Source organism: Neofelis nebulosa, chromosome 13, assembly GCF_028018385.1.
Source record: "Neofelis nebulosa isolate mNeoNeb1 chromosome 13, mNeoNeb1.pri, whole genome shotgun sequence".
Classification (NCBI taxonomy): Eukaryota; Metazoa; Chordata; class Mammalia; order Carnivora; family Felidae; genus Neofelis; species Neofelis nebulosa.
Genome location: NC_080794.1, coordinates 53,589,705 through 53,605,332, shown reverse-complemented (window position 1 = coordinate 53,605,332; position 15,628 = coordinate 53,589,705). Strand labels below are relative to the sequence as shown.

Sequence of the window (15,628 nt, the reverse complement as noted above, 5' to 3'; positions counted from 1 at the left end):
TAATTTAGAGTATGATTTGTCATGCTACTCTTTGAAATTTAGGTAAATTGAATCTCATGTTAAAAATAACACTATTGTAGGGGCGCCTGGGGGGCTCAGTCGGTTAAGCCTCCGACTTCGGCTCAGGTCACGATCTCATGGTTTGTGGGTTCGAGCCCCGCGTCGGGCTCCCTGCTGACGGCTCGGAGCCTGGAGCCTCTTTTGGATTCTGTGTCTCCCTCTCTCTCTCTCTGTCCTGCCCCACTCATGCTCGGTCTCTCTCTCTCTCAAAAATAAAATAAAACATTAAAAACAATTTAAAAAAATAACACTATTATAAATATCCTTGAACATAAATATGTATGCAGATTAACTAAGGGAAAGATAATGGTGTATTGTTTAAGGTTAATAAAATCATACTGTAAGTAGTATGGGAAGTAAATTTGTGAGGATTTCAAATGATATTCTGAAGCTAATATGATACAAGAATGTTTGACCAAACTTATGTGATATTAGAATATATTTTTTAAAAATATAATGTGAACCAGAAGAACAGGCAAGGAATCCAAAATGCTGACTTTCTTTCTATACGAATTTAATAGAAGGAATAACTGTCATAAACAATGAAGAATGTACATCATTTTTAAACTTTTTTTTATGTTTATTTACTTTTGAGAGACAGACAGAGTATGAGTGGGGGGAGAGCAGAGAGAGAGACACACGCAGAATCTGAAGTAGGCTCCAGGCTCTGAGCTGTCAGCACAGAGCCCAACGCAGGGCTTGAACTCATGAACCACGAGATCATGATCCGAGCCGAAGTCGGATGCTCAACTGACTGAGCCACCCAGGCGCCCCAATAATGTACATTTTAAAAAAAAGGAGTTGGGGGTAAGTGGTTACAATACGGAAAAAAAATAATTTAGATTCATATTTCATATCATGCAGTAAAATAAAGTCAATTTGGATAAAATAATAAAAAATAAAATTAAGTTACAAAATACAATTTGTTTGACAACTCTAGGAATGAGGCTTTCCCAAGGATTAAAGCAATATAAAAAACTATAAAGAAATTATACCTTTAAAAAGATTTCAGGATGGAAGGACTTTTGAAGCTTCTGTCCCATGAACACTAACAAAATTAAAATTAAAAGAAAGAGTTGTGGTCAAGTACAACAGAAAAAAATCTCTTAAAATCTTCTCCAAATCTGTAAAAACTCTAAGAAGTCATACATAGATAAAAGGTTAAAAACTATAACAAGAAATTTCATTTAAGGGTAAGTGCAAATGGTGAACACACATTAGGAAAAATAAAAATCAACTCAACCCATTGATCACTTAAAGCAGTTCAAAGTAGGATTTTATTGGAAGAGATTGTATGCTTAGTTCAAGGCTTATCAGGGGGTATAGCTCAGGGGTAGAGCATTTGACTGCTTCGTTCAAGGCTTTTTTCGTTTATTGCACCACCTGGACGGATTCCTCTCAGCTCTCCCATACCTTCATTGAACCAAATGTAGACTGATCCAAATGTGGATCTCAGTTTGTCCATTCCTAATTCAGTAACGGAGATGCCAAAGGAAATATCAGAAACTTGCCAAGGTAACCAACAGAGCCTAGAGCTGATATGTGATTGTATTGTCCTGAGAGATATTAGAATAACATTTTCTTGTTCTTTCTAAAGAAAAGCAAAACCTCAAAGAGCCAACAGGCCGGAAGCAAATCCACTTGGAGCCCAAGTGCATTGCTTGGACCCTGCTTCATGTTTGGGCCCTTTATGAAGTTTCAACGACAGATGTAGGTGCATCTATGTACTTCATGTACACTGGGACCCAACTGGTAAAATTCTGTTGTCATTGGGAATGTATCCAACTTTACTGGTGACTCTCAGTCATTGAATCATAGACTGCCACGGGTGGAAGAGATGGCAGGTCCTATCTGATCCCAACCTTTGTGGAGCCCCTGTCTGCCTCCCTACTAGGTTAGGCACACAAGGTATTTCCTTGGAAATTCTGTTTCCTTGTCATGTCCATGGCCATCGCAAAGATATGGTTCTAATGGTTCTGAGAGCAGGTGATGAGATTCGAAGCATACAGGGGTAAAGGGAACATCAATCGTTATTTTAAGAGTAAGCTATAATTTTTGAGAAGGGAAACATAAGGTGAGTTTGTTCTCTCTGGAATTCTGCATGCTGGCCCTTTCCAAATGGTGACACCAGCCTCCTTATTGAGGAATAAATGGACATTGGTGTATGGATGGGAGCATAGATGTGCAGTTGGTCAGGCCAGGACTCAAAATATGACTGTACGTATGCCTGGACAATGGCTTCACTTCTGGGACCCCAGCTCCCTGATTTTCAGGTGGGAGTATTGGGGAGAAAGACACACATCACATGAAAAGTGAGGTAACTGAGGTGCCAAGAGATGAAGGGACTCTCCTAAGGTCACAGAAACAGAAACTCAGAGAGAGGAGCCGACTGCGTACCTTCTGATTTCTAGTCTAGTCCCATAGAAATGTCACGATAGTAGGGTGCACTATTGCTTTTTGGCTGGCGGGACCATTTATGGGCTGTGTTTGCGTTGACGTGCTCATGAAATGCACGTTGAATACTTCTTCCGGAAATGGGATTTGGAAAATCGTGACATCCCAATTGCAGGCAAAGGCAGAGAGCCTCCAATCTTGCATCGAGTGCTAGGCAGGTCCAGTTACCAAGTTTTCTGAATCTCTATCACACATCTGTAAAATAGACATTATAATACTGCATTCACAGAATTTGGGGAATGTCAAGTTGGAGCACATAGGAGCAGCAAGCGTCCAACATACATGTCTTTCCCTACTCTGGATCGAAGGTTTTGAACCCTTACCCATCACCACACGAAACCCCTGAGACTCAGGGGTGGGTGTTCCGGATCCTTTGTTTAATCCGCAGAAATAAGCCCCGTATCGCTACATAAGCAGCCGAAGTGAATGTGGGTAAAAGAGCATTTTTACAGCAGGTCTTAACCCGGACGCCCCTTGGCACAGAAACAGAAGCCAATCTGCCAAGGCTATGAGTCTGCCTGGGCCCAGCCCTTCCAGAGTTGAGGTTCTCAGATCCTGCAGGGAAGCCTCCTCACCCACTGCACGTGCTGAAGCAGGGATACCAAGCTTTGGTGCTGTGTCCGAAGCTGTGCTGGGCCCTGAATGAGCAGCAGCGGGTAAGACAGACTCCGTCCCTTCTCTAACGAGCCCCTCGCGCTGAGACTCTGTAATCACCCCCACAACATCCCGGGTGTGGGGACAAAACTTAAACAAACTGGATCCATTAGACAACCCTGGAGATAAAGAATCTTCTAGAGGGAGACGGAGGAAAAGCTTAGCCGTTGGCCTGAGTAGGCCACTTAAAATGCCCTGGTTTTCAGTAGTCTCTCCTTCCTCCTGTCAGACCCATGAAGATAAGAGGACACATTCCAAAACTGAGCATCAGTGTAGGGGTGCAGAGAAGTTTCAGCGACGGAGCTTTGGGGACTGGAGGACCGCGGTTGGGCACATATTCAACGTATTCAATGCCACCCATCCCTCTTGCCGCTCAGCCCTGCGTGGGCCCGTGCAGGGCTGTGTTATTCCTATCTCCCCTGTTGGAGTACCTGCGAGATGGCTCCTGTCACACAGCTCAAAGGGCTTCTCTTCAGCCTCGGCCCTGCTCTAATTGTGCTCTCTGCACTGGGGGATGACTTTGGCCGAATTCTGTGCATCCCAGCCTCTTCCTTAAGCACCCGATGGGTCTTCAGCGATGTAAATGAAGGAAATGTGCATGAAACAAAACACAGGCCAATGGCGAGGAGTGTCCACATTTGGGGGACTCTGGTGTAGCCGAGGAAAGCACGTTTGGGCCCATGTCCGTGAGCTGTTTGCTCCCCACAACTCAGAGTGTGTCCACTTTGTCGGGAGGCCTTAACCTCGGGGAGCCCCTGGGCATGTGGGGCCATTGCTCCCGCTTGACTCAGTACCTCGTCCGTCCAGCTGTTCAGTTCTAAGTCTTCACTGTTCAAATACGTTTTCTCCACAACTGCCCGGATGCTCCCAAGGACACACATTGTTCCTCTTGTTGTCCAGTGACGGAACTGGGTCAAGCAGTGGGACCTCGGCGCCCAGCGCCATGTCTGGTAAGGGACAGAGGCAGAGCCTAAGCCCAGCCACCTGCCTCTCAGACCCTGGTCCTCCCCAGTGTGTCCTAGGACTTCGAAGTGTGACTTTCCCTCCCCAGTCCCAGAATCCACTCTGGAAAGGGGAGCAAAGCAGTCTCTGGTAATTTAGCAAATCCTCTAATAAAAACATGGCCTTCAGTTTGGACCTTCTGCCCAGAGCCTAGTTTGAACACTTATGCTGGGCAGAAGAAGGACAGCTTGTGCTCATCCTGCTGGTTGTCTGTGGCTCCGTGCTTCACAGGGCCTGGGTGGCTGCTACCTCCCGCCGTCCATCCCACCAAGGGAGCTGGTGACCCTATGACAAGTCCATTGTGCCCTGGGCCGGCTGCCAGGTGCTCACTCTGCACAGGACTGTATCATGTCCCCATTTTCCTGGAATTCAAGGAGTAAGAATGAAACCAACTCCTTATTCCCTCCTCAATTATTTCCAGCTTCATTTTCCAGGTTTCCCGCATGGCATTGTTTTCCCAGCAACTGTGAAGCAATGAAACTATTAAAAAACTCAAACACTGTGCACAGACTGTTTATCAAGAAAACAAGCATAGAAAAAAAAGATCCTGCAAATTTGGCCAGCGAAAATTTCAGCGTAGGGAGGAGGGAAAGGGAATGGCCATGGGGAGGGTCAGGTTTCTCCTTGAAATGCTGACCAGCTGGACTGGGGCCGGGGTGAAACTTCCATGGGTGCACACACGCGCACACGGTGTGAGATCATACGGGTCCCGCTGTCTGTGCGGGGCTTTGCTAGAAATTAGAACGATTCTGATTTCCTTTTAGATAATTTATGAAGTTCTCTTAAACACACCCACTCCCTTGGGGCAACGATTTTCAAGCAAGAACTGAGCTTTCAGTGATGGATTTTTTTGGATATTAGGGATATTAGTTCAGCATGATTTAATTTGTGGATTTGGTTGAGGAGAGCAAGAACGGAGAGACAGTCAGACAGATGTGGGCTGAGAGATTCCGGGGCCTCCCCTCTCCCCCTGGCATTTGCTCCTTGCAGCATCTCAGTCCAAGCTCAAACCCAGGTGGAAAACAGGCTCCTGGATCTCGGAGGCCTGTGCTCAGTTACATCTCCCCTGTGAGCCACTCAAGGACCGAGCTGGGTCAGGCCATTGCACCAGCACCTGCCGAGTCCCCCAGCTCACTGTCATCTGCCCTGGGGTGTGAATGTCGTGATAACTCAGAGATCCAGGGGTGGCTGGACTGGCCACTTGGAGCCTGGAAGAGGTTGAGGCTGGATGGGCTTTTCTCTACCAGCTCGTCCATCTGTTCTCCGCCCTTAGTGAGACTGCCGTTGGTCCCCAGTTCATAGGCCACAGCAGAGTAGAGGTGTGAAGGCTCTGGGGAGTTTTTACTGCCCTCGGCTAGGAGAAAACAAAGGGCTCCCCCAAGGCAGACAAGAGAGAAGAGAAGGCATACTCAGGAATGTGATTGGGAGGCTTCTGGTCTCACCCACCATCGGCAGTCATTTCCCACCTGGGCCCCCAAATGGCTGGCTGGGCCACCGTGGTGCCTGGAGACTGTGGAAACATACATTTCCTCTGTGCATCTCCTCAGTCCTGGGGCTTCAGGGACTAAAACGCCCGGTCTTCCATTAGAGGCAGGTCCAGATGGCCCGTGCGTTGTTCCCAGACCCTCGGGCTACACACAGCTTTAGCTGCTGCTTTTCCTCATTTGGGAGAGTGAAAACATGGGCTTGGAAGTCTCTGAGCTTTCTAATTGGGCCACCAGCTGATCTGCCCAGCCTTTTCTCTCTTAACCAACTTGACCTTCTAACATGAATGGGGAAAGTGCCTATTTGCTTAAGCTTGTATTTTCCGTGGTTATACAGTAAAATCCCATTTTTATAAGCATCGTTTAGCTCACAGCATAATGAGGAACCATTCAGCCATCCAAAAAAGCCAGTCAGGCTTCCTTCCAGTTTGAGACAGGATGCTGGAGGAGAGGGTCAGCCGGGAGAGGGAGGCACTGTCTCCATCTTGCACAGAAAGGTTGGGGGTGGGGGGAGTTGCTACAACACGGGTGAACTTTGAGAACCTTAGGCTGAGTGAAATAAGCCAGTTGCACAAGGGCAAATACTGTTTGATTTTACTTACAAGAGGTACTTAGAGTAGTTAAGATCACGGAGACAGAAAATGAAATGGTGGTTGCCAGGGGCTGGGGGGCATGGGCAGCTAGTGTTCAAGGAGACCAGAGTTTTGGTTTTGGGAGATGGAAGGAGGCCTGGAGATGGGTAGGGGTGATGGCAGTACAAGCCTGGGAATGCACTCATCACCGCTGACCTGTACCTTTAAAGATGGTTAAGATGTTAAACCTCGTGCCATGTGTATGTTACCACAGTTTGAAAACAAGATGGGGATTCAGTAGAGCCAGACTGCATTTGACTGAGGGGTAGGGAAAGTGCCTCTGGACCCTGCATCTCTAGCTCATCAGCAGCCTCGGAGGAATCTAATGCTTTCGTCTTCTTCCCAGGGCTGATGCCGCCACTGCAAGTTCTCATGCAGCAGGAGCATTCATTCAAGGTTCTGGCATAAAATCGAGGGCAAGCCTCACCACGACAGGAAGCGGGGGTTGGTTAGATCGCTCAGTGTCTTCGCCGGGGCATGAGCTGCTGCTCGTCTCGCGGTGGTATCAGTTATGTTTTGTTTATTCACTTGCTCCTTCTGTCCTTCGTCATTCGGCAAGCTTTTCCTGGCGACAGTTTCAGGGCCGGCACTGCGCTGGGGAAATGCTTTGGTCCTGGGCCATAAGTACATATGGACATACACTCACCCCATTAAAGGCGTAACTTCACAGAACCCTGTAAGCATTCTGACTTTGAGCTTTTAATCTGGTCATGGAGGATAAATAGGAATTTACTAGATGAGGCTGAAGAGCAAAGAGTGTGTGCCCACATACGTCCCTGGGAGGAGAGCTGCAGGGAGAGCCACTCCATCTGTACCCGGCCCCTGCTCCCGGGGTCCCGGGCGCCACCCCACACGAGGTGACCCGGTGGAGAGAGCTCGCAGAAATATTCCAGGTACACTGAGCCGGGGGGTGAGGGGGGGCATGCTTCGAGTTAGTAACACATGTTTAGCATAAAACCTTACTAATTCACTGCTAACAATGACTCAGTTCAGCTATTTGGAGCCAGAAAAGCCCCAGGCGAGCTCTCCGTTGGAACTGGCATCTGCTCAAGTGGAAGAATTGCTTCTTTGAAAAAAGAAAACACACGTGAAGGACGGGAGGCAGACCTGTACTCCCCGACGCCTCCGTCAGGCTGCAAGTCCCCAGGAAGGGCGGGAGCCTTGGGATTGCCCCGGCGGATAAAATCTTGTCCACTGTGGATCTGGCTATGCCAAAGTAGAGCGATTTAGCCACTGCACAGACAAAATAGGAAACACACATTTTCTGTAGCAGCAGGCAACAGTGTTTTTGTTGGTTTTTGTCAAACAAACCTTAAACCCTTCGCCTTTTGACAACGTACGGAACAGAAACATTTATATTCTGTGTGAACCTCACTTTCCCAATACACGGAGGCCAGCTCCAGAAGTCCAAAAACCCAGATCAACTTTTGGCAGAAATCTCGGTCCAGAGCAGGAAGGTTGTAAGAGTTTATATTCTTCTATCTAGACCAAAGGCTCTTGTGGGGTGGCTGTTGATTTGTCTGGCTCAAAGAGCAGAGCCTCTGATACAATATAAAATAGGTAATATAATAAAAATACTTCATAAATCAGAAACTCTGTCGGACTGGGCCTATGCTCTGTCAACTCTGAAATAAACATGCAGGAACCTTCTCTGACTTCATTTCCTCTTGGTTTCTTCATCCGTGTGCTGCCCGAGTGAGTCTGTCCTCCGTTTGTTTTCGTTAATTCCCCTGGTCCATCCCACACCAGGTTAGTCCCGCTGCAATTCCGAATGAACCTTGCCTTGGCCCGCAACGTGGCATGGAGGGCTGTGTTTTTCTTCCGTCTCCTGGTGGAATGGAGGGGACAGGGCTGAACAGCAGCCTGCACAACTGGCTGATCAAGCACTTATCAATCATCCTGACACAGAAAGGTCTGGCTCTCACAATGGCGTTTTACTTAATGAATCTGGTGAACTTTTCCTTTGGAAAAGGGTGTAGCCAATACCAGGCAGTTATCTGTGAATAAGGGATACCTAGCATGTCAAGACTTCAGGGTCACCAACTTGCCGTATGGCATGGGCACGATGAGACCCAGGAAGGAAAGCAATTTGCTCAGAGTCAGTGAGTTGGAAGAGCGATGGCATCTGGACTCCCTCATTGGAAAGACAACCTTGAGAACAGCTACTTGTAGAAGTCCCTTCTTTACAATGCAGGCTTTGCTTCCTCATGGCCCTCTGCTCCCCAGCACAGCACAGTGATGCCTTTGTTTCATAGTCCTCCTGGTCAGAACTTCTCTTTACATTGATTTCAAATCTGCCCCAGTCTTTGGCTGCCAATCACTGGTTCTAGTTCTGGTGCCTGAATTGAAATAGAATGAGTACATTCTTTTTTTCCATGTGATGTTTCTTCAAGAATCCCCAGGCTTCTAGAATATTCTCCCAAGTTTTTACTTTTCCAGATTAACCACATTTCTTTGGTCTCAAAATTTCCAGACACTTCTATCTTTTCTTCTTCTGATGTGTTTGAAGTCGCCAGTCATTAGTCGTAAAACATTGTGTCCGGAATGGGTCACAGTGGTCATGGTGAGCTGACCAGTATTGCTAAAGATATCCTGGACCATCTGACTCATCGAACTGGTGCATTCTTGGGTCCCCTTTGTTTGTTGGTCCCCCATTACTTGTATTTACTTATTCAACTATTTCTTGACATCCTCAGTCCTAAAAGGATTTAAGGTGACAGCTAAAAATATAATATGGCCATATCTAAAAATATTAGTTAAGAAACTAGCAAAGGGATAGCATGAATAGGGAAAATAGAGAGACCCAAAAGTTATATTGGCAGGTAAAATGCATTCCAGGAGATCCTGTAACCCAGCCAGAGATAGGCCACATATTTGGCTCTAAGTTTCCTAGCAACAAGTGGAACGATGGTAACATAATCATTTATGTGTCAGAGTGCACATAAAGGAAACTCAAGTCGGTGACTCGGGACAATCATAGCTATTCCTGGTGCTGAGGCTTAAGAGAAATATTTCTCATTGACCCTGTTAGACGTGACTGTATGATATAACCCTTAACAACATTCCTCGAGCAAACACAGAACATTTCCTGAGGCTCTGGTTGCTTACATGCCCCTGAACTGCTGCTGATCTTATGACATATCCCAACATAATGCATCTGATGCCGTTGATTTTCTAAACCATGTTTTTATCCCTGCTACATTTATTTTAATGTGTGGTTTGGGGACTTCTTACTTAAAAAGGAAGATGGTGAAACGTAGGAGCATCCGTGTCACTCAATGCCTCTTGATTTTCAAGGTTCTATGATTTTCAACCTTTTTGTTACTGGATCACATCCTTGTAATATTCTCCCGAGATCCTGTTGCTTTTATATATTATTATTATTATTATTATTATTATTATTATTATTATTTTTATTATTTTAAATGAAATCTGTTGTGAGGTTAGGGACACTGCAGGAACCTTTCTGTTCTGATATTTTAGCTCAGGAAAGGTCTAGCTGGAAGCCTGGGGTTATGCTGGACCTCTATCCCTCCTCCAAGTATAGAATAACTTCAACTCTCCCAAAGCCCTGGATTCCAGATGTCTCCATCCAGCTGCAAGGAAGGGGCAAGAAAGGGAATGTTTTGGTGCCTCAGCCTGATAGGCTCTGATGTTAAGGGAGAGAGAACAGTCCCTTCTTCTGGTCAGCAGTGATTCTGATATTCTTCTGATCAGCAATGAGACTGGAGTAGCTTTGCCTCTATGGTCTCATCAAATGCTACTCAAATGTGTATCACGGTGAGCTCCGTCTTTCTAGCAGCTCATTCTTAGATTTTAGCCTCCAGTCAATGAAATTGACAGCCTTCCATGACCTCCTTCCCTCCCCAACTTCCTCCAGCAGAACTCCATGCCTAGCAGTCACCATCGACATCCAATCCATCGACACCCCTGGGCACTGCTTGTGACTAGCCTCTGCAGAGCAGGAGTTTGGAAATGCTTCTCTTTGTCATCCCAGCACCTGATTGCTTTGCTTTGTTTGCTTTGAATTTCCTCCATTTCTCCTCGCATCTGCATGGGTCAGATGAAACACTGCCTTCCTTCCTAATGTTAATATCATGCACACAAGGAAGCATTTGTGTCTTCTCAGGCAAACTGCCACAGTTGATTTCATCAATTCTGACTCTAACTACCAATGTATCTCTAGAACTTTTGCTGTCTCTATAGTTGTCTGAATGCTTAAAAAATTGCTAATTTAGTGTCAGTCGGTAAATTCATACAAAGAGGGTACAGTTCCAGAACTATGCCAGGGAAAGAGAGAGAGAGAGATTTAAAGATAGAGACAGAGAAAGATACTGAGAAAGAGAGAGAGAGGACTTTATTTCTGGGGTTTTGCCCCAATGTAGTAAAGAAGTTAACGTAAAGCATTAACATAAAGTTAACATAACATTCGAGTCCAGGACTTGGGGCATGCCCCTCCAAACAAATTCCCCAGTTTTCTAATAAAAATGGCCAAGACTTTCAATTCCACTTTGTAGATAAAGACACATAGGGACACACTATTCAGGCAATTTTCCCAGCTCAGGGTGAGGGAAACAAAAATTCCAGTAGTATCTGGGTCTGGTCTGGTAAGTGGAATCAGGTTCAATTTCCACTCTTGAATGGGGTCATTACAACTCCCAACTCGCAACAATAAACAGGGATAGTTTCTATTCTCTTTTCATTTCGTGATGACTCAAACCAAGAGTAAGAGGAGAGGAGAAAGGGTTTATGTGCTCTGGTGGAACCAGCTGGAGATTTTGCCCTCTGTGTGGGAGAAGCCCACTTGGGATGAGTCCCCAGGCCCAGAACGACCGTATGCCTGGTGGCTTCTCAGATCTGCTTTTCCTCCTTGGAGAATGCTGCGCCTTGGCCCCGAACAAGAACACAAATGCTATCAGAAAGTTTGGGGGTATCATCCACCTAAAATGCTACGCGCGTACTAAATACACAAACGCTAGTATTTCTGGAGTTGTAAACACACCACACAGGTAGTGTCCCGCTCAATTGTCACACAGCCGTATAATGTCAGGATTATTAGTAACAGTAGCATCACCCCCACTTTCCAGACGACGAAACTGAGGTTTGAAGAGCGTAAGGAGCATTTGCAACAAGGGCCTTGAACCAGGTACCTGACACCCTCATGGCATCACTTGCTTATAGACTGACCTTTGACTGCTAGTCTCCTCACTCCAGGACCAGCCCGGACCACCTGACACCAAATGTGGCCCATCTCATTCCTCCTTCTTGGCGTACCTTTGCCTCCATTGTGGGTGCAGTTGGAAACACCGAGGCTCCCAGAAGTAGCCGTTGTAGCTTCAGAGAATGAGGTCTGTGACTCCTGGTAGCTGTCCACCTGGACGAAGGGAGAAGAGAAAGAATTTTTAAGAAGATGACACATTCTTTGTTATTGTTGGCACTCACGGTGCTGAACACATTTCAGCTGAGCAAGCACGAGTGACTGGATTCTAAGAGCTCCACAGACTTCATCTCACACTGTGTGGAATTGTTAAGGGTTATTGAGTGTTCTCTTCATGGCCCCTTAAGTTCTCTGAAATAAATCTCTGTCCTTGGCAAACACACTGAGGGCTTTTCAGTCTCCATGCCCCATTGAAATGTCAAAGTATGACAGGAAGGCATGGCTTCTCCTTGTTTGGGAGGCTTGATAGAGCAAACCAATGATGTATGCAAACCAGCTGGGGGCTTCACCAGGATTTCTGTGAAAATATGTAGATTTCTACCAACTGTTGCCTTTATATGTTGGTGTGCAGGTCTAAGCACCTAACAGATGTGTGGAGCCGTCGGGTGCCCCCAAATAGCAGACTGAGTTTAAGGACTCCTCTCCGTGTGAAAGGACCACCCAGAACTCCTCTTCCCAGGGAGCTCGGTTGCAAAGAGCAGCCTGGCAGGGGTGATCTGGTCTGGCGACAACACTCTTGCCTTCTCTCCTCCCTCGCAGCCTTTAGAGCTCAGCAGCACCTTGATGGAAATTTACCCAGATCTTTCTAATTGCTATTTTATAGATGACAGAAGTTGAGACCTGGGATGCATTTCTCTCTAAGGATTCAGAACGTGGGCTACACCAAGAATCAATGGGGAAAGCATCCAGACGAGGAAAGGCCCCTTCAAATGAGTGTCATGCCAGGGGAGTGAACCCAGAAGGCAAATGACACGAGTGGTGACCTCCGAGTGGGCTGGTGACATCAGAACGCACATGGAGGTTGTCCACGGGAACTGAGAGCTGAGGGAGCAAAGAGCCACCCTGTTGGTGATGACCAAGAGGGAAGACATCTGAGAGAAAATGGGAACAGCATCTGTTGTGCTTGGTTATGGTACGAGCCAGGGTGGATAGGAGATGAAGGCGTGTGGTAGCATCTGACGGGAACGGAAGGCATCTGGAGAGGTGGGCACGCTATCTGACTAGGCTTAAGGAAGTGCTTCTCAACCAATGGTGACTTGGTGCCCCAGGGACATTTGGCAATTTTTGTTTTGGTTATTACAACTGGGCTGGGGGTGTTACTGACATTTCTTGGGAAGGGGCCAGGGATACTCTTAAACACCCCACAGTATTTAGGGCTCACAACAAAGAACCAACCAGACCAGAATGTTAATAACATAGAGATTAAGAAACCGTGTTTAAGAGTTTGTGAATGTTTAAAGTAGTACCTAATGCCAGTTTTCACTTGTGCCTATCAGTTCTACCACCTTGATTTGAGATTAATTTTCTCTGGTTCTACAGAGTCATTTCCCACCTCGTAGACTAATGTCATGGCATAAGAGGACGACGGTTTAGAAGTATACAAGCAAATTCTGCCATAGATTAGGCCCCGACTCGTTCTCCCAAGCTGGAGGCAGTCTCTTCCCCCTTGGCACTCACTAGGGTTCTATCTGTGCTTCTAGAGATTTTGAAACTTTATCTCATCTGAGCCCGATTAATTCACCTCCCACCCTTTGTGGCAGCCACCTGAATGTCTTTTCCCTAGAGAATACCTAATGAATGTTTGCAATCCACGCAAGGCCACTGAGGCAGAATTGAAGCTGAATTTCCAGGCATTCTTTACATGTTTATCTGGTTTGGGAAGAGTGGTCAGATGTACTTTCAGAGCCCGTCTCCACTGGAAGAACCCATGGGAAGAGGACCAGAGCCCCGTTACTAATAGTCTTATCATGTTACTTATTTGCCCCCTTGGATTCCAGCAGTTTCTCACTTTTATGGCCTTGAGGCTCCATTGGAGACAGAAAATGGCATACTCTTCACTCACCTGGTCTCTCGTCTGCTGCCCACATAGAAACGTTGTGTGCTCCCTGTGTACTCACTAGGGGACTCTGAATAAATGAATCTCTCTAACGCTGTCCTAAGTGACCTTGTGAGGTGTGAAGAGTAAGAAACCATCCCTCTCTTGACAAGTTCTCACTTAAGTGAAGAGGACAGATGGGTCCATAAATCATCTTGATAGATGGATTGAATGCCTGAGTAGAAGGCATATACGGTGTCTGCGAGGACAGAGCAAAAGAAGACTCATTGGCCCTGGTGGGAAGGGAGGGGACAGCGAGTTGGGGAGGGCCACATCTTAACTGGCCTTCAAGGAGGCACAGGTGATCAGATGGAATGGCATGCTTAAGAGGGGCTTCTTTCTTCACTTAGAGGAACAAGTGGCCAAGAAAAGAAGCCGTGGCATCCACCTTGCCGCCAAGGCGACCCAGCCATTTCTTCCCATGGCTTTGACATGAGGGACAGACCGCCAATCTGGAGGGTGAAAACAATGGATGAATATCCAAGTTCTTGAACCACAAGACCTTCCAGAGTCTGAACGTGACCCAACTGCCTCATCATCTACCCCCATGCTCTCCCCCCCAGATCTCGGCCATCCCCTTCTAATTCCTGGTTATGGCAGACTGTTCTTGATTCTTCGGGCCACCATGTACTGTGTCCTTTCCTAGTTTGGAAAGCATCCTCCACAGGTGATTTTTCTATTTGTGAGAGTCTCACCTATCTTTGGTTGTAATGTCAAAGGCCGCTTTATTCTTGAAGCATTTCCACTGTGCCTGGGTAGAAACCCTTGCTTCTGTCACAGCTCTTCCTATTTGGGTTTTGTATCATATGAGTGCTAAGGATGTTTGAGTTTATCTGTCTCTCATGTTCTCCCTTGAGGCCATGCGTGATATATTTTTTAAAGTTTATTTCTTTATTTTGAGAGAGACAGAGCGTGTGCACGCATGAGTGGGGGAGAGGCAGAGAGAGAGAAGGAGAGAGAGAATCTCAAGCAGGCTCCGTGTTGATAGTGCAGAGCCTGACACGGGGCTCGATCCCACGAACCCTGAGATCATGACCTGAGCTGAAATCAAGAGTCAGATGCTTAACCAACTGAGCCACCCAGGCGCCCCACCATGCAAGATATTTTTAACATACATTTGTATATTTGTTATCACCCTCTCTATCCAGTGTCAGCTTTAATGAATATGTAGCAGGTGCTAAATAAATGTTTGCTGTTGACAAAGATGATAAGTAGAAGGCAAGTTTCATTATATTTTTCAGGAACAAGTGGGTGCCTACAAAAAGGACTCGTGGGCTTCAAAGAAATATTGACTCTTTTCAAACTCCACCAGGGTTCACCTTTGCTGGTGTTCCTAAATACATAGACTTCCATGGTGCAGAGGGGATATTAAAGTTCAAAGAGACATAGAAATCAGGTTGAAGATGGTAAGTGATCAGACACCTAAGGGAATAGGAGCATTTCCTCGTTTTTGGACTGGAGTAGAAACGTCTGTAATCCAGATACTTAAAACTTGTCTGGGTGAATAGGTGGGGGAGGTTTCACAGAACAGCCTGGAGCAGGACCCTCGGGGATGAACTTGATGTGATCGTAAAGGTCACATCCAACCCCAGAGCTTCGAATTCCATGATAGCACATCTGCTTTTGATTGCAGGGGTTCTGAGCACTGGGCTCAGGGCAGGACGCCATCTGAAGGAGGAAATACTAAGCCTGTCTGCAGGTCTGGATGTTCCCACAACGGGAGACCAGCTAAGCCCTGTGGCCGCAGGAAAGACACTGGAGCTTTGTCTCCGAGGCCCCACACATGTAGAACTTTGCAGCCCGTGCTGGCCTCTCTGAACGAATGAAATGGAGCATGCGGGATGTGAAGTCCGGGAAAGTGGTCCCCACAGGAGCTGGAGATGACAGTTTTAAAGGTAGAATAACAGGGTAGTTAAGAGGAAGGGTTTGGAATCCCAATCAGATAACCTAGATAACACCACTAGCTGGCCCTTGGGTGACCTCAGGGGTTTTCTGGTTCCTTGTTTGTAAAAACGGGATTTATTGAGAT

General features: G+C 46.6%; 1 long non-coding RNA gene across 1 annotated transcript; it reads left to right on the top strand.

The window, feature by feature from the left end:
- The first annotated feature begins 12,503 nt into the window (after positions 1-12,503).
- Positions 12,504-14,378, top strand: LOC131493026 (uncharacterized). Its single transcript, XR_009252402.1, has 2 exons — positions 12,504-12,707; positions 13,950-14,378. It is a non-coding gene; the product is annotated as an uncharacterized LOC131493026 (long non-coding RNA).
- The last annotated feature ends 1,250 nt before the right edge of the window (positions 14,379-15,628 follow it).